The sequence below is a fragment of the Chiloscyllium plagiosum genome, chromosome 32 (genome assembly GCF_004010195.1).
Source record: "Chiloscyllium plagiosum isolate BGI_BamShark_2017 chromosome 32, ASM401019v2, whole genome shotgun sequence".
NCBI lineage: Eukaryota > Metazoa > Chordata > Chondrichthyes > Orectolobiformes > Hemiscylliidae > Chiloscyllium > Chiloscyllium plagiosum.
The window spans coordinates 4,698,052-4,723,841 of record NC_057741.1 but is presented as its reverse complement, the minus strand read 5'-3'; positions in this window follow the sequence as shown (position 1 = coordinate 4,723,841).

Below are 25,790 nucleotides of genomic sequence, written 5' to 3'. Positions count from 1 at the left end.
TACTGGGTAGATGTGGAGAGGTTGTTTCCTGATTTGGGAGAGTCTAGGACCAATGGGCACAATCTCATAATACGCAAAATGGAGACAGAGATGAGGAGGTATTTGTTCTCTCAAAGGCTACTTTATCTGTGGAATTCTTTATGACAAGAGGGTTGTTGGGGCTGGGTTATTAAGTATATTAAAGGCGGAGATAGACAGATTTTTTAATCAGTAAGGGAACAAAGGTGATGTGGAATAGGCTGCAAAGCACAGTGGAGCAATATAGAGCCATAGAGTCATAGAGATGTACAGCAGGGAGACAAACCCTTCGGTCCAACTCATCCATGCCGATCAGATATCCTAACCCAATCTAGTCCCACCTGCCAGCACCCAGGCCCATATCCCTCCAAACCCTTCCTATTCATATACCCATCCAGATGCCTTTTAAATGTTGCAATTGTACCAGCCTCCACCCCTTCCTCTGGCAGCTCATTCCACACACGCACCACCCTCTGCTTGAAAAACTATGCCCCTTAGGTCTCTTTTATATCTTATCCCTCTTACCCTAAACTTATGTCTTCTAGTTCTGGACTCCCCCGCCCCAGGGAAGACACCTTGTCTATTTATCCTATCCATGCTCTCATGAATTCATAAACCTCTATAAGATCACCCCTCAGCCTCCAACGGTCCAGGGAAAACAGCCCCAGCCTATTTAAACTTTCCCTATAGCTCAAATCGTCCAACCTTGGCAACATCCTTGTAAATGTTTTCTTTCAAGTTTCACATCTTTCTGATTGGAAGGAGACCAGAAATGCATGCAATATTCTAAATGTGGCCTAACCAATGTCCTGTACAGCCGCAACATGACCTCCCAACTCCTGTACTTAATAGAGTCTAGATTAGAGTAGTGCTGGAAAAATACAGCAGGTCAGGCAGCATCCAAGGAGCAGGAAAATCGACGTTTTGGGCCTTAATCAGGAATAGAGGCAGGGACCCTGCAGGGTGGAGAGATAAATGATACTCTGACCAATAAAGGGAAGCATACCAAACACCTTCTTCACTATCCTATCTACCTGCCACTCCACTTTCAAGAAGCTAAGAACCTGCACTCCAAGGTCTCTTTGTCCAGCAACATTCCCTCAGACCTTACCATTAAGTGTATAAGCCCTGCTAAGATTTGCTTTCCCAAAATGCAGCACCTTAATCTGAATTAAACTCCATCTGCCACTTCTCAGTCCATTGGCCCATCTGATCAAGATCCTATTGTAACCTAAGGTAACTTACTTCGCTGTCCACTAGACCTCTCATGCTCCCATCCAAATCATTTATATAAATGACGAAAAGTAGTGGACCCAGCAACGATCCCTGTGGGACTCCACTGGTCACAGGTCTCCAGTCTGAAAAACAACTGTCTTCTACCTTTGAGCCAGTTCTGTATCTAAATGGCTAGTTCTCTCTGTATTCCATGAGATCTAACCTTGCTAACCAGTTTCCCATGGGGGACTTTGTCGAATGCCTTACTGAAGTCTATATAGATCACATCCACCGTTATGCCCTCATCAATCCTCTTTGTTACTTCTTTGAAATCAAGTTTATGAGACATGATTTCCCAAGCACAAAGCCATGCTGACTATCCCTAATCAGTCCTTGCCTTTCCAAATACATGTACATCCTGTCCCTCAGGATTCTCTCCAACAACGTGCCCACCACCAACGTCAGGCTCACTGGTCCATAGCTCCCTGGCTTGTCCTTACCACCTTTCTTAAACAGTGGCATCACATTAGCCAACCTCCATCATATCAGACAGGTTCTTATTGAATGGTGGAGCAGATTCGATGGGCTAAATGGCCTACTGCTGCTCTTATTTCTTATGGGCTTATGGTTGTGGTGTAAAAGGAGGCCATTCACTCCATCATGTCTGCAATAGCTCATTAAATAAGCATCATTGCCTGATGCCATACCCCACCCCGTCCACATTATCTTTTTCCAAATTCAAATGCCTCAATTGAACCTGCCTCCACCACACCTCCAGGCAGTGCATTCCATATCCTAACTGAGTGAAAAGGATTTTCCTCACTTCACCTTTGAATCTTTTGCACCACTTTAAACCTATGCCCTCTCATTCTTGTTTCTTTTACAGTTTTTCCTTACTTCCTCTGTCCAGCCCACTTATGATTTTGAAAATCTCCATTAGATTTCCTCTTAGCCTTCATCTCTCCAAGAAGAACAGTTTCAACTTCTTCCATCTATCTTCATAATTGAAGTTCCTCATTCCTGGAACCATTCTGGTAAACAGCTTCCGCACTTTCTCCAATGCATTCACAATTTCCTATAATATGATACCCAGAACCCTACATAATATTCCAGATGACATGTAACAACTTCAACATCACCTCCTTGCTCTTGTACTTTATAGCCTATTAATAAAGCTGAGGATAGTGTATGCTTTACTTATCATGTTTTCTATCTGTCCTTCCACTTCAAATTGAATGAATATAATCCACATCTCTCTGCTTCCCTTACAATTGTGCCCCCTATTTTATTTTGTCTTACAATGTTTTTCCTGCCAAAATTCATCACTTCACACTTCTCTGCATTTGATCTCATCTGCCACTTTTCTGGCCACTTCCATCAACTTGTCCATTTCCTTCTGGAATTCTATGTGTCCTCTTCACAATTTGTAATTCTTCCAAGTTTTATGTTTTCTGCAATTGGTGAAATTGACCCCTGTACACAGGATTTGGATCATTAATATATATCAGGAAAAGCAAAAGTCCCAATACCAACTCCGAGGCAATTTCACGACAAACATTTCTCCAGTATCCAATTATGCATTGACTTATTACTTTCCATTTCCTATCACTCCACTAATTTAGATTTCATGTTGCTACTGACCCTTTTGTTCCATGACCTATAACTTTTACCACATCTGTTCTGTGACACTGCATTAAACGCCTTTTGAAAGTCCACATACACCACACCAACAATGTCACCCGCATCAAGTCTCTCTGTTACTTCTTCAAAACGACTCAGCAAGTTAGTTAACCATGACTTTCCCTTTAGAAATCCAGGTTGACTCTCACTAATCAACCCAACTACCTACTAATTCTGTCCCAAATGGTTCCTAGAAGCTTTCCCAGCACTGAAACCACCTCAGACCCATTTTGCTTCAGGAATGATTCTTTATAAGGATGCAAATTGACCAAACTTAGCATTCTGGCATTGCGCCAGCCTATGCAGGTGAGTTGTTGTGGCAGTGTCTAATAAGGTCTCCTGGTGCACACACGGATATTCTTGTATGCTCTCTTCTAATTCCATCATGTCATGTAGGTCTTGCAAGTACCAGCCAGTAATGCATTGCACACAAAGAAATCTGCAGTAGGCTAGAGTATTTTGCACCCTAGCCACAAGGTGTAATGGCCTATACCTTGACCTGTGTTAGTTTCCTCTCAAACTGGGCTGCTGTGGTCCCTTAAATAGTGAGATGAAAGCCCTAGTAACATAACATTAAAACAAATAAAATATTAAAAATGGATGGTGTTTCTGGTTACACTTTTTTTCTACAATTCTCAAAGCCTAAAGAACAAAAGTGCATTTACTGTAGCCAGTGAGCAGTTAGCTGTAGCTGGAGAAAGTTTCACCAGTAAGCTCACCTATTCCATTATGATTTTGGAAGATATGAATCTGCTGTGACACAAAACAAGCCTCATTTCTTGTAACTTTCCCACAACATTTTAATATGCCCACACAGCATTGTGAAAAACACCTGACTCTAATGACCCAAAAACTTTGCATAAATTTAGGAAGACCCCTTCACCACTAGTAACCAGCTCCCATCACATCGGCCCATGTAGAGTACCCTTAGCTTCACATTCATGACAATACTTTTTTTTTTCCGTATAACCACTTTACACCGATCAGCCGACTCAAAAAGCCCTTGTGGTGATGCTGTTCCCCAGAGTTTCACTTCAACACAGCCAATTTACTGACCTCATTTCCACGGCTACCCTTTTCCATTTTGCTGACATTACACATGCAAACAAAGGAAGCCTGGCTCGGGTTCATGTGCTTCAAAGCTGCAAAATACTATCTAAGAATTCTCCAAAAGCATTGATCAAACACTGATGTGCAACAACTAAAATCGCCAACTTCAGCCATCAAATTAACAAACAATGCAACAGTATTTATTTTCACATCAGTCTCAATGGAGAAAATTACAACTGCAACTCAGTTCTGAGAATTGGGCTGGCTTAAACTTGGGCCTTAGACCTAAAATGAGTAAGATACTTTAAAAATCTGGTACCCTATAGATAATATCTTGTCCTAGATCACATGAAGAATAAGAGTTCGGAAACTATAAATCAGCTGCAATTGACTCATATTAGTGCCTGACCATTTCAGGAGTCAGACGTACAGACAACTTGCAGCACTGACTACATTTCTACAGCACTGTAGAAATGGCCAGGTATCTGGTACCTCTGACATCACATGGTTAACACCACTCAAACGCCAGGTTCATTCTGACTGCAGACATGAATTAACACATCATAGAATCCCAACATTGTAGAAGCAGGCCAGTTAGCCCATCGAGTCACACCGACCCTCCAAAGAGCATCCCACCCAAATCTAACCTTCTATCTTATCCCTATAACCCTGCATTTCCCATGGCTAATCCACCTAACCTGCATATCTTTGGGCATGAAAGAAATAAGCTGAACAAAAGATGCTTTTATAACAATCTCCTGATATGGTACTGAGGTTTCCTCATGGTTTCTTGGAGGCGGTGGTGCTGGCGATGACAGAAGGAAGGGAGATTGACTTCTTCCAAGGACCATATTTATTTCAGGCATCTGCTCTGTCACCAATGGGAAAACATTCTAAAGTCAGTGTTTAGCTGGAACACTGTGCCCAGGACAGAGTTATATTACTGGAAGAATTCAATAATATGCTCTTTGCTCACTAATCAAATGAGCCACAGCACTGTGTCACAAACCATCTATGATTCCACAAGCTTCTCATCAATATATTCTTTTTGCTTTTTGCAACAGTTTTTTGACAGTACCTCCTGACTGACAGTGGTCTCCCTTAAGCCAATTAACTTCTGCTTCCCTTTGACTTTCACACATGACCAATTGTTCGAAACACAAGCAGCATGTTTGCTGAGTAAACTGTTGGCACATGTTGCAGGTATGATGTTGATGTAGCCTGCTACTACACAGGGACATAACCACCACTGTGACTGCTAATTTCATCCCATTGTCACAGGCTGCAGGCTTCTCCTTCTGCTGTAAAAAACAGTGCAAGCCAAGGAGGCTGGCAGTCTGTAAAACTGAGTATCGAAGTTCTGATGCAGCAAGAAAGCAATATGAGCCACAAGAAGCTAGCAGCATGTAATCAGTGCAGAAATCAGTGAGTGCATGCTAAGGAAGACATGTAAGGCAGCTGAAAATGTGTTGCTGGAAAAGCGCAGCAGGTCAGGCAGCATCCAAGGAACAAGAGAATCGACGTTTCGGGCATAAGCCCTTCTTCAGGAATCCAGGAATAAGCTGCGCTTTTCCAGCCGTCGATTCTCTTGTTCCTTGGATGCTGCCTGACCTGCTGCGCTTTTCCAGCAACACATTTTCAGCTCTGATCTCCAGCATCTGCAGTCCTCACTTTCTCCCCGAAGACATGTAAAGCACACAGGCTGACAGCTTCTAAGTAAACACAAAGTAAGTGGACATTAAGAAAGCAAGCTAAGAGGCATTCTGTGCAAATGCATCAGATATATGTGTCCCTGCAAGAGTGTGTATATTCGATTTGTCCTGAGCTCCATAAATAAAGTCCTGAAGGGTTGAAATGCCATGTGAATTAGCAGGTATAATGATATGACAGGGCTGCCTTGTGTGGACAAAGGGTGGATGAAGATGGTGGTCAAGGAGCATCTGAGGACATTATTGTGAAGAAGCAGCTGCAACCACCAGGTACCTGCACTGATTTACATGGCAGCAATTTGTGCTGTCTAGTTTTGTAGGGAAGGGAGGAAAGTTGGAACTGGTAGCGATTTTTGAGAACTGGTCTATAAATAAGGTAAGTTGCAACTGTAATGAAATGTAAATGCAGGGAAATAGTAGCTTTGCATATGTCAGTTTCTGAACTTGCTATTTAAGTCTGCAGGGGAAAGTCTAGAAAATATTTTTCAAAACCAATAAGCTGATTTTTTTCATTGTCAACAATATTATCTTCATAACTGAAATGCCTTATCCCTGCAGTCCGTGTAAACCATGATTTCACATCCCTCTCAATATGTGGTGCTCAAAACTATACATTGTAGTTCAGCTGAGGCCAACCTCCTCATTCAACAAAACCTCCTTGTTCTTGACTGTATGCCCTCATGAATAAACCCTAGGATATGGTAAGTTTTAACTGCTGTCTCAACTTGTCCTTCCACCTTTAATGACTCATGCACATATACACTCGGATCCCTCTGTTCCTACACTTGTTTAAAGTTGTATCCTTTATTTTATACTCTCTCTCCATGTTCTTCCTTCCAAAATGTCTCACTTCTCACTGCTGCATATTAAACCTCATCTACTAGCTATCCACCCACTCCACCAACTTGTCTATGGCTTTTGAAGTTTTACACTCTCTTCCTCACAGTTTACAATTCCTCCAAAGTTTTTTCTCTCACCACTGATGCTACCTGGTCTAGTGAGCATTTCCAGCATTTGCTGTTTTTAATATGTATTTGTTGTTTTGAATCACTACTTAGATAGTCCTATTTTCACAAGCCATCTTTTATCTTTATAAAGTCAACAATGAACTGATGTAATTCAACACAATTCATCTTATTATTCAACACAATCTATCATTCACCATCTACCTGTAACACAATGGTAATAAAATACTGAGTACATTGGATGATTATCATAAAGTAAGTTATAATTTTTCGATTGCAAACCCAATCCACTAAAAGTAAATGCGAAGACATTACTGTCCCTGCATTGCCTAACACTGCATCAACTGAGCTGCTGTCAACTCACAGCAGATAGACTGTGGAAAAGGGTCTTCTTGCCGCTTTGATCTGACAGAAAACTCACTACATCATTCCACTCACACCACTGGTTAAAATCAAAATCAGATCCTGATAACCTCTTTGGAAGCCAACATGTTCATAAACCAAACAAAACCTCTACAATGTCCTCAAGTCCTTGAGTAACCATATGTTTGTAATGACCTATGAGTTTGTTAGCAAACTGAATCAGTACATTAAACCATATGAGGACAATCTGAAATTACTTTGTTATATTCATTTCTGGTATCACTTTCATGTTACATTTTATTGCTAACACCCAATTAGGATATTATGCATCCTTGAAATCTCCATGAGCAATGTCACAGGAAATTTGCTATGGAATGGAATAAATGGAATAAAACAGATTAAAGCTGTTTCATGTTCACAATTTTAATTTTCCAGGGATACGCATGCTTTACGTGTTCCAAAATAAGTGTATTCCTGCAATTCATAATTATTACAGTCTGTGTTGAAAGGGTGGCCGAGAGAACAGTTTTTGCCTGACAGGTCAAAGCTATTGCATTGAGTTTGAGTTTGCTGCTTCTTTCTGCATCAGCAAGTCAGTGCAATACTACAAGAGTTGTGAGTAATTTAACTTTAAATCTTATACAAGTCAGCAAAAAAAAATTCAGTTCTGACGATATTTTTAGTTGCATATTCAGTCAACAGCTTAACATACAGGTTAAACTGAGGAAATGTTGTGTTTTATTCACAACAGCAGACCACCTAGTAACAGGAAGCCAACACTTCCTGTTGTTTGAAAGGGCAAACAAGTACAAAGCATTTATTCTGCTTTTAAACCTCAGAGTGAACTCCTGCTACCTGTGCATTTTAAGAATCTTTCTTGCATGGTTAAATTATGAAGTGTAATAAGTGGATTTTTCTTTCAGAAAATATGGTTCACGAATAAAAGTGTGAAATTTTTTAAAAGCAGGAAAATTGTACTCATGCACATACAAGAAAGTGTGCAATTTTATGGGTTTTAGTGGTTTTAGTCAGAGGTTAGCCAAAAAAGGGATTTTACCAGCATCCTCTACTACTATTAGGCTTGAAGAAATTCCAGAGAGTCATCAGAGAGGAAAATTTAATATTATTCATCAATCATAAATGGTACAGAAAAGTAAACTAATGACTATTGAACACTCCCACGATTTCCCCCAAGAAGGGTATAAATTTAGATACCTTCTACTATGGTTTACATTTGCATTCTGAAATTTTGTCAGTCTCCTGTCTTCAGAACAATTGCCTGCTGTGACAATGAAGAGTTTACTGTGCTCAATGTTTGTTGTGGTAACTTACACCGTTTTAGTAGGTGCCTCAAATGGCAGGTATGCTGTCCTGTCAGAAATGATCAAGCATGCTAATCATCTCAACGAATTTTGGAAGAAACAGGTATGTTTTAGCCTTTAAGTATGTGATGATTCCTTTGGTATTACAAATGTTATTTATTTATTTGCACGTATTAAAGATTAATTGTTTTGTATAATTTCAGGACACAGGGTACTCTTTACTCACACCTGTAAACATAAAGGTAAGCATGATTAAAACAGAAGTAAACAAGTTTTAATTTATATCAATTTACTTGAAAATATAAAGAAAATGCAAAAGTTATACAATGGAACATAATGTGAATGAGTGATCTTAATATATTTATTTCTTGATTGTTAAGTGTACCTTTTGGACTAGTTATTTGAAGAATGCCAAGTTAATTTGGAAAGACACTGTACATGAAATGATGACTTTCATCATTTTGGAAAGAATAAAGACTGTAGTAATATAGGAAAATAAACATACCTGTGACAAATGCAATAAGGTTTAATGATAAGATAATCTAAATGAATCGTAAGTGTAGACATTTATTCTGTGTCTCAGGGATGCTAAATTCAATCAGCAGATATTTTTGAGTTTGAAAATACTTTTTAATAGTTTAGAATATTTCATTGTTATTTCATCACTTTGAATTATATTTGCAAAAGAGATAGAAAAATATTGAAGTACAGTACCTAAGCATAATCTAGGTTACAATAGCAAACAATAAGCATTTGAAAGCACATCCAGAATTCATTTGAGCAATATAGTATCTCTGACTAAAGAAATAGTGACTATTTTGAAGTCAGTTGAGAGCCACAGTGCTAAACTGTTGCCTTCATGATACAGGCTAATAGAATCTGAAAATTAAACATGAATTTGCACACAGTCACTTGAATTATTCAAAAACTAGTCATGATTTTTCAAGTTATACATTTATACCAATGGCAGTTTCTAAAATTGATAATATTTCCATTTTCCCATCCTTGTGTATTAGGATGTTGTACCTCCATGAGTGATGCATCGTGTAAAATATATTCCTCTATCCTAACCATAATCTCTTTTTTATGTGCAGTATGATTGCTCTATCCACTATTTCGCAAAAGGATTGAATGAAATGAAACGGAATTGTCGCAATATTGATTCACAAGATTGTTTAATGTCTCTATTTGTCATAAAAAGGAATATGAAAAATTGGCAAAACGTAAGTAACAGTGGTTGTCAGATGTAAAATGTGATTTCAACAAAAATGTATTTCTTTAACAATATTTACCTTTTTAAAACAATTGCCTAACTCAAAAACCAAAACAATACCTATAAGAGGGAAAGTACAAGAATTAACAGTAGGTGGCAGTATACTGAACTGGAAGACACCTTGATCATGATGTCAATGCTGGTGGTTTAAAAGAAAGTAAGAATTGTGATCTTATTTCCAGAGAGAATGTCCAGAATGCAGATATGAAAAGAAGAGCATCCCTGAATTCATGTCTGACCTGATTACATTCTTACAGAGAAGAATCAAAGAATACAATGCAAATCTGCCTGATGTTCATGCAACAAAGTAAGACACTCGAGCTCTGGATGCTATCAATAAAGCTGACACCAAGTAACTTGAAAATTAAAATTGGAAAATTATACTTCACTATATAATTTATTGTATTTTTATAATCTTATGAAGGCTGCTCTGAAAATTATAAAATTACTAACTGATCACTAGTGCTGAATGTAAACTGTTGCACTAGCCTTTTTTGTATGTACCTGAATTTAGCCTAGTTTATCATAATTAAGTAATAGTGATTTGTAAACAAAGCTATTTTTATATGGATAACTGTGATGTCAATATTTATAACTTATTCAAAATGTCATGTTAGGAACACATTGTATTTAACTAGTCTTATTTATGTATGATGTATTTTTACTATAAGTTATTGAGGTTTCTGCTGTGTATTTAAAATTTACAGTGTTCTCATTCAAGCTACAAATAAAAGTAAAAGTGATTTGCAATGCTTTGTTGTGTGTCATTAAGGCTGATAGGTTTACAAGAAATGGAAAAACTGAGACTTGCCTCATTGCAACTGAAAAGATGTTTCAATGGTGGGCTGGTTAAGGGTATCACATCATTCACAACCTTTAGTAACTTTTCACTCAGTTACTGTCATCAGGCTGACAAAAGGCCATTTCAGGAGGAAATGGAGAAGGGGAAGGAGGAGACAGAGAGAGATATTCAGGACTGAGTGTCAGTAAGCACTGAGTGAAGCTCATGCCATCACGCACCAATGCATCACAGCTCCAACATTCATATTCACCAGCGACGTGCTATCAAAGCAACCCTGTAACCAAGATCCTATAAGTAAAATCAATCAGGAAAACCTTTCCATATCAATTTTAACCAACAACATATTCAATTATCCAAGGAAAATTTAACTATTTATCTTTGTGCATTCGCTTAGTGCCTGTCTTCTCGGGCATGTTGTGCTCCTAGGGCTGCAGAGTGGTTGGTGAAAATCTGTTGACTTTCAGTGGGGGAGACTGCAGATGGCCTTGACAGGATGGCATTGAGCAGATCTTGGCCTTGAGAACCTGGCTTCAGACTGCTCTATCGGTCTGGGCAAGCTGACTGACAGACAACAGCAAAGACAATGATGGGAATATAAACTCAGTCAGCAAAGGCAACAGGCTTATGTTTCAGAGTCAGTAACAATCCCATGAGGGGGCACCTCATCAATCACACTGGAAAGGATGGGTTCTTCATATTCCCTTTGCCACAGTGGAGTCAGATTGCTTTGTGTTACTTATCATTGACAATGAGCCCAGAAAATTTGCCAAGCTTCTAAGTGTGCATGCTCATCAGAACTTCACCACCCCCCCCCCCACCCCACTCTTTCCCCCTGCCCCCACCGCCAACTGTAGACCATCCATCAAAGTCTTCACTTGGACCTGCTGTACCAGATCTCATCTGTGGTTATACCCTTTACAGAGTTAGCACATGACTTGCGTCACCTTCCAGGACAGGCTGCAACCCAGATGTAAGTGACTTATTTTACATTTTTCTGAGGATGTACAGTATGCCGTGGCTTGGCAGGGAATCAAAAGTGTTATGATCATTGAATACTGATACTGCCATTATTGTGAACGTCTCTGAAGCCAACTGCATTGCATGAAAATATACCTAGCTTTCCAAATTATTATACAAATTGACACAAAGTCATATTTAAGTTAAAAGGTTTCAAAACGCACAAAATGCTGAAGCCTCAGCAGACCTGGCAGCATTTGCGCACAGAAAAATAACATTAACATTTCAAGTCCAATATGACTTTTGTTCAGAACTTCTATAAAGGGATGCAAAGTACATATTGTTCTTAAAATGCTTCTCTCCTCTGTCCACAGATGCTGCCAGATCTGCTGAGTTCCTCCAACATTCCCTGTTTTAAATTTAGATTGCCAGCATCTGCTGGATTTGATTTCATTCATGTAGATTTAGAGGCAACTTACTTTACAAGCAGCTTTTAAAAGTACATTACAGATATAACACAGCTCTGATAATCGAGCAGCTGGTAATGGCTTTTTTTTGGCAGAAGCCCTCACTTGTTTGATGGTAAACTGGATCGTTAACAACAGCTGAATCTTTCCCACATCTCAGAATCTCATCCTCAATCTAGTTAACAGTCAGTGAAGTCCTGCAATTGATTACTTGCTGAATGACTGACAATTTACAAACTCATGAAGTAATCTGGAGACCTGCTTTGATGAATCTTATCAGAAATCTTTCCACTTCCTATATTGATACAGTACTTGCGTGGAACAGTAAAACAAATTTGAACTTTGATTTCTTTATCATGACATTATTTTGTGGTGAATGGGGTTAAAAAATTAAGAAATATGAAACCTCTTATATAATTCTTAATTTAATAGTAATAACAAATCAAAGTGCTGAAGAGGGAAATCCTTTTTTAAAAATCTCTCCCATATGTTCACTTGTTCTAATATCAGATATAAAGCCATCTGGAATCAGTTGGGAAACTGAAGAGTTTTTGACCCTTTAATTAAACTGAATTTAAACAGGATTTTTCATTTTAAAAAGTAAGACAATGTTTGAAAAAATTTTTGTTTTTGGAATTTTCGAAAGCAATCATCAATCTAGGGAAGAATTGCTCATCCATGATTGACAATGGTAAAGTTTTTAATTGACTTATTACCTGGGACCAGGTGTATTGCTGGTGGAGGGAGTGAATGCTTATGGATTTGATGCCTTTTGGGCTGCTTGATCAAGTGCCACTTGAAATCACATGTTGATGACCCTTTCTATCACTTTTTTGGTGATCAAGAGTAGATCAATAGGGTGGCCATTGGCTTAATTAGATTTGTCTTTCTTTAGTGTATCGGACATTTTTCCGCATTGTTGAGGATATGCCAGTGACTTATCTGCTGATCCAGCTTAGCTAGGGCCATAGTTAGTTCCAAAGCACTAGTCTTTGATGCTATTGCCAGAATATTATCAGTGTACAGTGCGTTAGGGCATTTCTTGGTAACATGCAGAGTGAATCGAATTAATTAAAACCTGACATCTGTTATGCTGGTGACTTTAGGTGGAGGTTGAGATGAATCATCCACTCAACACTTCTGGCTTCAGCTTTGTCTTTTGCTCTGTGGTGCTGGACTCCCCATCACCGAGGATGAGGATATTTGAGGAATGCCTCCTTCCTGTTAATTGTTTAATTATCCACCACCATCCACAACTTAAACATAGAACATAGAAAATTACAGTGCAGTACGGGCCCTTCGGCCCTCGATGTTGCGCTGACCTGTGGAACTAATGTGAAGCCCATCTAACCTACACTCTTCCATTCTCGTCCATATGCCTATCCAATGACCATTTAAATGCCCATAAACTTGCGAAATCTACTACTGTTGCAAGCAGTGCATTCCACACTCCTACTACTCTCTGAGTAAAGAAATTACCTCTGACATCTGTCCTATATCTATCTGCTCAATTTAAAGCTATACTCCCTCGTGCTAGCCATCGCCATTTGAGGAAAAAGGCTCTCACTGTCCAACCGATCTAACCCTCTGATTATCTTTTATGTCGCAATTAAGTCACCTCTCAACCTTCTCCTCTCTAATGAAAACAGCCTCAAGTCCCTCAGCCTTTCCTCATAAGACCTTCCCTCCATACCAGGCAACATCCTGGTAAATCTCCTCTGAACGTTTTCCAAAGCTTCCACATCCTTCCTATAATGCAGTGACCAGAGCTGTATGTAATACTCCAAATGTGGCCGCACCAGAGTTTTGTACAACTGCAGCATGATCTCATGGCTCCGAAACTCAATCCCTTGACCAATGAAAGCTAACACACTGCACGCCTTCTTAACAACCCTATCAAGCTGGATGGCAACTTTCAAGGGTCGATGTACCTGGACACCAAGATCTCTCTGCTCATCTACACTACCAAGAATCTTACCATTAGCCCAGTACTCTGCATTCCTGTTACTCCTTCCAAAGTGAATCACCTCACACCTTTACATATTAAACTCCATTTGCCACCTCTCAGCTTAGCTCTGGAGCTTATCTATGTCTCTCTGTAACCTACAATATCCTTCATCAATGTCCACAACTCTACCGACTTTACTGTCATCTGCAAATTTACTAACCTATTCTTCCATGCCCTTATCCAGGTCATTTATAAAAATGACAAAAAACTGTGGACCCAAAACAGATCCTTGTGGTACCCCACTAGTAACTGAACTCCAAGATGAATAATACCCATCAACCGGGAGGAGAAAGTGAGGTCTGCAGATGCTGGAGATCAGAGCTGAAAATGTGTTGCTGGAAAGCGCAGCAGGTCAGGCAGCATCCAGGGAACAGGAGAATCGACGTTTCGGGCATAAGCCCTTCTTCAGGAATGAGGCCTCATTCCTGAAGAAGGGCTTATGCCCGAAACATCGATTCTCCTGTTCCCTGGATGCTGCCTGACCTGCTGCGCTTTTCCAGCAACACATTTTCAGCTCCAATACCCATCAACCCCCACCCTTTGTCTTCTTTCAGCTAGCCAATTTCTGATCCAAACCACTAAATCCCATGCCTCGGTATTTTATGCAATAGCCTACAGTGGGGAACCTTATCAAATGCCTCACTCAAATCCATATACACCACATCAACTGCTTTACCCTCATCCACCTGTTTGGTCATCTTCTCAAAGAACTCAATAAGTATGAGGCACGACCTACCCTTCACAAAACTATGTTGACTATCCCTACTCCACTTATTTCTTTCTAGATGATTATAAATCCTATGTCTTATAACCCTCTGTATGTAGGTTTGCTGCCTGAGCTGGAAGGTATATTTCCAGATGTTTCGTCACCCTACTAGGTAACATCTTCAGTGAGCCTCCGGGTGAAGCACTGTTGATAATTCCTGCTTTCTATTTACATGTTTGGGTTTCTTTGGGTTGGTGATATCATTTCCTGTGGTGACATAATTTACTGTGGTGATGTCATTTCCTGTTCTTTTTCTCAGGGAGTAGTAGATGGGGTCTAAGTCGATGTGTTTGATAATAGAGTTCTGGTTGGATTGCCATATGTCTAGGAATTCTTGTGCATGTCTCTGTTTGGCTTTTCCTAGGATGGATATATTGGCCCAATCGAAGTGGTGTCCTTCCTCATCTGTATATAAGGATACTAATGAGAGAGGGTCATATCATTTTGTGGCTAGTTGATGTTCATGTATCCTTGTGGCTAGTTTTCTGTCTGTTTGTCCAATGTAGTATTTGTTGCAGTCCTTGCACGGTATTTTGTAAATAACATTAGTTTTGCTTGTTGTTATTTGTTACTTTCAAAATCTCATCCTAACATAAGCCATCTACTTCCTCTTGACAAGAGATTTAACCTCCTTAGTAGACCATGGCTCCCTCACTGGACAACTTCTTCCCTGCCTGACAGGTATATACTTATCAAAGACACGAAGCAGCTGGTCCTTGAATATGCTCCATATTTCAACTGTGCCCATCCCCTGCAGTTTCCTTCCCCATCCTATGCATCCTAAATCTTGTCTAAGCGCATTATTACTGCCTTTCCCCCAGCTATAACTTTTGCCCTGCAGTATATACCTATCTGTTTCCACCACTAAAGTAAACATAACTGAATTGTGGTCATTATCACTAAAGTGCTCACCTACCTCCAAATCTAACACCTGGCCGGGTTCATCACCCAGTACCAAATCCAATGTGGCCTTGCCCCTTGTTGGCTTGTATACATACTGTGTCAGAAAACCCTCCTGCACATATTGGACAAAAACTGACCCATCTAAAGCACTTGAACTATGGTATTCCCAGTCAATATTTGGAAAGTTAAAGTCCCTCATAACAACTACCCTGTCACTCTCGCTCCTAACAAGAATCATCTTTGCTATCCTATCCTCTACACCTCTGGAACTATTTGGAGGCCTGTAGAAAATTCCCAACAGGGTAATCTCTCCTTTCCTGCTTCTAATCTCAGCCCATACTATCTCAGTGGATGAGTTCTCAAAGGTCCTTTCTGCAACTGTAATACTGTCCTTGACTAACAGTGCCACACACCACCCCCTCTTTTACTATTTTCTCTGTTCTTACTGAAACATCTAAATCTCAGAACCTGCAACAACCATTCCTGTCCCTGCTCTACCCATGTTTCTGAAATGGCCACACCATCAAAGTCCCAGGTACCAACCCATGCTGCAAGTTCACCCACCTTATTCCGGATGCTCCTGGTATTGAAGTAGACACACTTCAAACCAACTTCCTTGCCAGTTCCTTCTTGCGATCTTGAAATCTTAGTTCTGACTTCAACACTCTCAACCTCCAGTATACTTGAACTACAATTTTGGTTCCCATTCCCCTGCTGCTAGTTTAAACCTACCCAACGAGTATTAGCAAATATTCCCCCAGGGTATTGGTACTCCTCTGGTTCAGGTGAAGACCATCCTGTTTGTAGAGGTCCCAGCTACGCCAGAATGAGCCCCAATTATCCAGGAATCCAAAACTCTCCCTCCTGCACCATCATTGTAGCCTTGCCTCTCCCTCTTCTTTGCCTTGCTAGCACATGGCACGGGCAACAAACCAGAGACAACAACTCAGTTTGTTCTAGCCCTAAGCTTCCACCTGAATTTCTGCTTTAACTCCCCATCTCTCTTCCTACCTATGTCATTCGTGCCTATGTGAACCGTGACTTGGGGCTGCTCCCCCTCCTCCTCAAGAATCCTGTAAACACAAACCCTGGCACCTGGGAGGCAATACAGCAACCATGAGTCTCTCTTGTTCCCACAGAACCTCCTATCTGTCCCCCTAACTATGGAGTCCCCAATGACTACTGCTCTGCTCCTTTTCCCTCTTCCCTTCTGAGCAACAGGGAGACTCTGTGCCCCATTGCTTACCCCTGGTAAGTCGTCTCCCGTAACAGTATCCAAAACAGTATACTTGTTGTTGACTACCTCCCTGTAACTCTTCCCAATAACTCCCTCTGCCTCCCAAATGATCCGAAGTTCATCCAGTCCAGCTTCAGTTCCCTAACACAGTTTTTGAGGAGCTGGAGTTGGGTGCAGTTCCTACAGATGCAGTCAGCAGGGCCACGACTGGTGACCCTTACCTCCCACATTCTGATGGAGGAAAATTCAACTGCCCTAACCTCCATTCCTACTATCCTAAATTCCCAACAAAACCACTAAAAACTTAAAATAAATTGAGCTAGACACCTTACCAATTCGGCACACAGAATATTTTTGTTTGGTTAGAGGAGGAGGATGGGTGGGAGACACTACCTGTAATGTTTTGGGTAAAGCAACACCCAAATATAAAGCCTCGCTTACCCAGCAGTGCTGTTTCTCCCACTTCAACTGCTGTTGAAAAAATGAAGAATGCTGAACTGCTGGGGAAACATTTTATATCTTTTAAAATATGGGCAGGAGTGCAGAGTTTAGATTTGATTTGTTTGTGTGGACTCACCTAACCCTGTTTGTTGCATGCTACTTTCACTGCTCAGAATACAGGTAGGCCTGTCTTGCATCTTCACAAGGTTAACATTCGGTTTTAGGATTGTCTGGTGCTGGTCTTGGCATGTCTACTGCACTCTTATTGAGCCAGAGTTGAACTCCTGGCTTCATATTGATGGGATAGTGTGGGATATGCTAGTTCATGAGAGGATAGATTGGGCTTGAAAGCAATTCTGCTGCTTCTGATCATACTCAACGCCCCCCTAGTATTGAGTTGCTGCGTCTGTTTGATGTCTACCCCATTTAGCATGGTGATAGTGCTACACAATATAATGGAGGATATCGTCAAAGTAAAATATCCACAAAGACTGTGCAATGATACCTCATAGTGATACTGTCATCAATGAAGGCATTTGCAATGAGCAGATTAGTGAGGATGAAGTCAAGTAGATTTCTTCCTCTTGTTGGTTCCCTCACCACCTGCCACAGAGCCAGTTCAGCAGCTATGTCCTTTAGTATTCAGTTAACCCCTTCAGTGGTGGTATTTCTGAGCCACTCTTGGTGACAGACATTGAAGACTCCAACCAAGCACATTTTGTGTCCTTGACTCTCTTGGTGCTTTTCCCAAGTGGTGGCCAGCGTGCAGGAATTCTGATTCATCGGGGAGGAAGGAATTAGTCAAGAGGAGGTTTCCTTGCCCATATTTGACCTGACGTCATGAAACTTCATAGGATTTACCATCAATGTTGAGAACTCTGAAGGCAGTTCCTTCTTAACTATATACTATAGCGCCATCACCTGTGGTGGTTTTAAGTTGATGGTGGAACAGAACATTACCAAGTATGGAGAGAGTGGGTCCTGGGACATTGTAAAGTAAGATTCTGTGAGTAGAACTATGTTGCACAGTTGTGGGACAGCTCTCTAAATGTTGGCCCAACCATCTCAATTTTGTCACAAGAATTGCCAAGAGCCCCCAAATATTAGTAAGGAGAACTGAGCAGGGCTCTGTTTGCGCTTGTCATTTCCACTGTGTAGGTCAATGCTAGATGGTTTGTCCAGGTCCATTCCTTTGTTTAGATTTTATGGCAGTTTCATACACAAGTGGCTTGCTAGGTTATTTCAGAGGATGGTTGTGTTCCTCACATTCCTATGGGTCTAAAGTCACATGTAGGACAAATCAGGACAAAACTCTCCCACAGAGGAAGAAGCCAATTGTGGTTAAGGTCCATTCTATTCCTGAAGTTTAAAGCAAGACAGGGACAAGTGAATGGATTAACAAAATGTATAAAAAGGAAAGGAGAACAAATAACTGAATGAATTAAGTAGTAAACTAAGAAAATCATATTAAAATGGCAGGACAAGAAATGTGGCATAGCTGCAGCATTCCAAAATCTCAAATAAATTGGATAAGTGTGTTCTCCATTCTGCAAAACTATGAGAACTTTTCCAGAGTGCCTTGAGTTTTCTAAGTGGCCAGCTATAAACATTCTGCCAACTTCTCCACAACAAACATAAGAGCTAACTGGTTATAGTTTCCCCTTCTGGCTGACTCCCCTCTTCAGAAGATGAGTTATCTGCCATTTTCCAGTCTGATGAGTATTCTATAGAGTGTGACAAATTTTGGAAAATTAACACAGATGCATTGACTGCTGAACCATCTTTTAAGACCCGAGGATAGCGTCCATCAGGACGAGGAGCTTGCCATTCTGCAATCTCATCAGCTTGCTCAGTACTGTCTCTCTAGTGATTGTAATTTCACCAAGATCTTCTCTCCCCTCCACCTGTTGATTTATAACAATTGCTGGAATGATTTTTTGTATCATCTATAATGAAGACAGAAGTGAAATATTTGCTCCTTTCATGTGCCACTTCCATATTTTGTACTATTAATTCCCCAGTCTCACTGTCTAAAGGACCAAGACTCATTTTATTCACTCTTTACATTTCGAAGTACCTGTAGAAATTCTTGCCAACCATTTTTATATCATCAAAATTCTCCTGATAAATCTTTTAGTCATTCTCTGTTATCCTTTAAGTTCTATCCAATCATCTGCCTGCCACTCACTTTTGTGCAATTACTCCCTTAAGTTTGATGTTTTCTTCAGTTAACCATGGATGTTAGATCTTCCCCTTAGAAGGAACAAACTTATCATGTCCTGAACTATACCCCTAAATGTCTGCCACTTAGTTTCTCAGTTTATTTCAGCTTTCATTTCCACTTGGTTGTTATTACTTAAATTTAAAATCTGGTCTTATTTCAAACTGATTGTAAAAGTCAACTATATTGTGGCTGCTCCTTCCTAGGTGTGTCTTTACCCTGAGTCATTAATTAATTAGTCAGTCACATTACCAAGTCCAGCATCAAAAAAATAAAAGAGCTATGGATACTGGAAATCAGGAACAAAATGGAAATTGTTGGAAAAACCCAGCAGGTTTGGCAGCACCTGTAGAGAGAAATTAGAGTTACCACTTCAGATCCAGGGACCTTTCTTCAGAACTTCAGAAACTCTCCACAGATGCTGCTAGACCTGCTAAGATTTTCCAGCAATCTCTGTTTTTATTTCAAATTTCCAGCATCCCTAATTTTTTCAGATTTTTAAAATCAGTATACCTGTTCTCTGACTGGTTGCAGAATATGGTGCTATAAAAAGATTAACTCTGAACTCCTACTACTGCCAACCCGAGTTTTCCAGATTATACATCAATTAAAATCATCCTGATTGTCATCTGTCACAAGCACCCAAAATTTCTTGTATACTTTCCCTTTCATTGTGGTTACAGGACTTGTAGACCACACTTTCTAATGACTTATTTCCCCTACTTTTCCTCATCTGCACTCAGACTGATTCCACATCCTGAACACTTAATGCAAAGACACCTCTATTGTGTCAATGTCATCCTTAGTTAAAAGTGACAATCTCCACCTTTATCAAGCTTCCTTTCATCTTGACTATTATATTTCCCTTATTATTCAGGATCCAGTCCTTGACACTCACATCTCTGTAGCAGCTATCATATTGTGTTTATTTAGTTCGGTTCTGGATGTAAGTTTGCTCGCTGGGCTGGAAGGTTCATTTTCAGAAGTTTCATCACCATACTAGGTAACAAAATCAGTGAACCTCTGGTGAAGCGCTGGTGTTATGCTTCGCTTTCTTTTTATGCTTAGGATTCCTTGGGTTGGTGATATCATTTCAAGTTCTTTTTCTCAGAGGGTGGTAAATGGAGTCCAAATCACTGTGTTTGTTGATAGACTTCTGCTTGGAGTGCCATGCTTCTAAAAATTTTCATGCATGTCTCTGTTTTGCTTGTCCGAGGATAGATGTGTTGTCCCAGTCAAAGTGGTGCCCTTTCTCACCTGTATGTAAGGATACTAGTGATAGTGGTTCATGTCTTTTTGTGGCTGGTTGATGTTCATGTATCCTTGTGGCTAGCTTTCTGCCTGTTTGGTTATCTGGAACACCAATGTACAGATTAGCTAAGGAACTAAAACACTTAGTAGAAGACTCGCACTCCAGTCACTCGGCCCAAGAATTCCTGAAGACCATCAAAGACACCAAGATAGAAAAGGATGAAATAATGGTCTCCTTTCACATAACAGCCCTATTTACATCCACCAACATCAACCTGGCCAAAGAAACATTGGCTACACTATTGGAAGAACCAAAGGCATACACCAGACACCATCAATTTCATCAGCAAAAACATTATCAAATGATTGGACCTATGCCTTACCGCCCACTTCACTTTCAACAACAAAACCTACAGACAAACCAATGGAACACCCATGGGATCTCCAACATTGGGGCTCTTAGCAGAGGCAGTAATGCAGAGACTCAAACAAACAGCTCTGCCAACCATCCAACCCCAACTTTGGGTCCACTACATGGATGACACCTCTGTCATCACTAAATGAAACAAACTAGAAGAAACCTTCAAGACCATCAACAATACCCTCACTGGCATTAAATTCACAAAAGAGGAGGAAAACTACAACAAACTACCATTCCTAAGTGTCACAGTAGAATGAACAATAAATGAGATCTTCAAACCAGCATCTACAGAAAAACAATACATACGGACCAAATACTGAACTACAGAAGAAATTATCCCAACATCCACAAACAAAGCCACATTAGAACATTATTTCAATGAGTCACCACACACTGCAGCACAGGGGAACTATGAAGAGCAAAGGTAAACCATCTATACAATGTATTCAGAAAGAATGGATACTCAATGAACACAATCCGCCGAATTCTCAGCAACAAACTCAAACAAGCAGACAAAACGCACCCAGAAACCCTAGCCACTCTCCTCTATATCAAAAACATCTTGGAAATGACTGCAAGACCACTTACACCTCTGGGCATCACGGTAGCCCACAAACCCACCAACACACTAAAACAGCAGCTAATGAACTTAAAAGATCTATACAGACAACAAGCAAAACAAACGTCATCGACAAAATACCTTGCAAGAACTGTAACAAACACTACATTGGACAAACAGGCAGAAAGGTAGCCACCAGGATACATGGACCTCAACTATGCCCTAAGATACGACACTATCACTATCAGAGAACATTTAGGTTTTTTTTATATCTTTATAACATCTAATCTTGACTCAAGAATCTTAGGTTTATTCTCTGTATGTGTTCCTGCAATTTATTCACCAAGAAAATTCTCTCTAACTCTTGGCCCTGTCTAACCTTTCCTGTATTAAAATTCCTGTTGATATAAAAATAATTGAAATACTTCTAATTCTTCTTCTAAGTAGATATTGTCCTTGGTCCTCCAGAACATCCTCTCTCCAGTGCTGTAAGATTCTCCTATTACTTCATCCTCCCTTACCTTCCTGAATACATTGCATCTGAGAACATTTAGTATCCACTCCTGCCCTTTTCTTGCTGCAGATTCCTATAATCACTGCATCATACTCCCATGTGACTAGCTGCACAAGATGCTAAATTACAAATGTGATACATTAATTGTAAACCTAACTTAGATCTTACTGAACTATGCTCTCAACTGACCCCACCAAATACCTTGCTATTTCTTACTCTGCTACTATCTGGCTCTTCAAATTCTTTCTGCATTTTATGTCACCTCTTCAGTGCTACGTTCTGGTTCCCATTTCCTTGGGCTTATTAGTTAAAACCTTCCCTGGAACAACAGCAATCCACCTGCAAAACATTGGTTCCACTTCTGTTGCAATGCAACCTATCTAAACTGGGAAGGTATCACCTCTCCCAGGAAATGTTGGCTCTCTCTCCTGAATAAACTCTCCAGCCACACTGGTCATGCTAATATTGGCATTCATTATGATCACCAAAATACTAACACGAATAAATAGTGCCTATAAAAACCCCCATCTTTGAGATTCTATTTTGAATCAGGCAATGGACACCTATCCTAACGTATACCATTTTTCAGACTAGCAAGTTGAACACTGTGTCATAGTATGATCTCTCTTTCACAGTCCTACAATTTTTTTTGAAGGATACCTGCAATAGCTATTCTAAATTAATTCTTTATGATGACCTCCACCAGACTGAATAGAACATGACAATTCCTTCCCCTCCCACTCCAAAGACATGCAAGTCCTGAGCCTTCTCCACCACCAAATCCAAGCCACCCAATGACTGGAGGAAGAACGCCTCATCTTTTGCCTTAGGACCCTTCAACCACATAGCATAAACATTGACTTCACTAGTTTCCAAATCTTCCCTCCCCCCAGCTCATCCCAGATCCAACCCTCCAACTCGGCAGGTTGACATGTCCCACCTATTCATCTTCCTTCCCACCTATCTGCTCCACTGTCCTGACCAATCCATCTCAATCATCCCTCCTCTTATATCCACCTATCGCCTTCCCAGCTACCTTCCCCCAGCCCCACCCCCACACTATTTATCTCTCAGCGCTGTTTTCCACCGCCCTACATTCCTGATCAAAGGCTTATGCCTTAAATATCAACTCTCCTGCTCATTGGATGCTGCCTGACCTGCTGAGCTTTTCCAGGCCAAACATTTCAACTATGACAATTCAGAGCCTTACTTCAATCCTTTTGAATGCCTGGCTTAGTGAGTAGTCCAATTACCCTAACTCCGTTTTTTTAAATTTGGGATTTATTTTTTTTCTTGTAATGAAGCAGAAATATTCCTCAAGTCTGAAATCCAAAGTATCAGGTAAGTGTATGGCAACTCAAGCAACCAGAACCATCAACTAAGATATAATGGTCATATTCAGTCCAAGTTGCATCTTTCTACGGATACATACACAACTGCATATTGAGCAACTCAAGCAAACCTTTATTCATCTGTCTCAAATGCCATAAGATGTAGAAGCAGAATTAGGCCATTTGGCCCATCAAGTCTGCTCTGCCATTCAATCAAGGCTGATGAGTTTTTTTTCTCTCACCTTGAAAATAATTTAGGCCAAATAGTGTTTACTCATGGAAAAAGAATGAATGGAGTGCTTAAAGCTAAAATCTTTCGCCAGATCTTCCTTCACTATTGGTCTCGTAAACTGAGAAATTTTGTGCTCAATGATTGGAAACATACAAAACAAAGCTAATACAATTGGATATTAATTTGGGAGCCACATAATTGCACAGGGCAGTGCAGCAAGGAATCCAGAATAAAGAAAAAAAATTCACAAAAAATGTCTCGGATCGTATCTTTGGGATCCTGAAGGGAGAGGGTGCCCAGCCTCAAGCCGTTGTCCATGTAGGTACCAACACAGGTAGAAAGAGGGATAGGGATGTAAGGCAGGATTTCAGGGAGCTAGGGTGGAAGCTGAGAGCTAGGACAAACAGAGTTGTTATCTCTGGTTTGTTACCCGTGCCACTTGGTAGCAAGGCAAGGAAAAGGGAGAGATATCAGTTGAACACGTGGCTGCAAGGATGGTGCAGGAGGGAGGGTTTCAGGTTCTCGGATAATTGGGCTTCATTCTGGTGAAGGTGGGACTTGTACAAACAGGGCGGTCTTCACTTGAACCAGAAGGGTACTAATGTCCTGGGTGTGAAATGTGCTGGTGCTATTCAGGTGGGTTTAAACTACCTCAGCAGGGGGATGGGAACCGGAAGTGAAGTTGCAGGGCACAGGAGGATGAGAGTAGGAAGGACAGGGACAGGATTTCAGGGTCACAGGAATGTGCTGGCAGACAGCAAGCTGGTTTGAAGTGTGTCTACTTCAACGCCAGAAGTATCCGTAATAAGGTAGGTGAGCTTGCAGCATAGATAGGTACCTGGGACTTTGACGTTGTGGCCATTTCGGAGACATGGATAGAGCAGGGTGAGGAATGGATGTTGCTGGTTCCAGGGTTTAGATCTTTCATTAAGAACAGGCCAGGTGGTAAAAGAGGGGGTGGCATGACCTTGTTAGTCAAGGATAATATAACGGTGGCTGAGAGAACTTTTGATGAGGACTCATCTACTGAGGTAGTGTGGGCTGAGGTTAGAAATAGGAGAGGAGAGATCACACTGCTTGGAGTTTTTTATAGACCTCTGCAGTGTTCCAGGGAGGTGGAAGAGAGGATTAGCAAAATTATTCTGGGTAGGAGTGAAAGGAACAGCGTGGTCATTATGGGGGACTTTAACTTCCATAACATTGACTGGAAGTGCTATAACTCTAGTACATTGGATGGATCAGTTCTTTTGTCCAATGTGTACAGGAGGGTTTCCTTGACACAGTATGTCAAAGGGCCAACAAGAGGGGAGCCACACTGGATCTGGTGCTTGGTAATGAACCAGGCCAAGTGTTTGATTTAGTTGTAGGTGAGCACTTTGGAGAGAGTGGCCATAATTCAGTTACATTTAGTTTAGCAATGGAAAGGGATAGATACATGCCACAGGTCAAGAGTTATCGATGGGGCAAGGGCAATTATAATGCAATTAGGCAAGAATTAGGATGTATAGAATGGGGTAGCAAAATGCAGGGGATGCAGACAATGGAAATGTGGGGCTGGTTTAAGGAACAGATATTGCGTGTCCTTGATAGTATGTCCCTATCAGGCAGGGAGGAAGTGATAAGGTAAGGGAAACGTGGTTTACTACAGAAATTGCATCTCTTGTTAAGAAGAAGAAGGAGGCTTATGTGTTGATGAGGCAAGCTGGTTCAGGTGAGGTAATGGAGAGTTACAGATCAGCTAGGAAGCATTTAAAGAGAGAGTTAAGAAAAACAAAGAGGGGACACAAGCAGTCTTTAGCAAATAGAATAAAGGAGAACCCTAAAGCTTTCTATAGGAATATGAGGAATAAAAGGATGATTTAGGTAGGAATAAGGCCAGTCAAAGACAGAAGTGGGAAGTTGAGTGTGGACCCTGTGGAGATCGGAGAGGTGCTAAATGGACATTTCTCATCGATTTTCACTCAGGAAAAGGAGAATATTGCAAAGGAGAAGAATGGGGTACAAGATATTAGACTAGAAAGGATCGAGGCTAGTTACAAACAGGTGTTATCAATTCTAGAAGGAGTGAATGTAGACAAGTCCCCT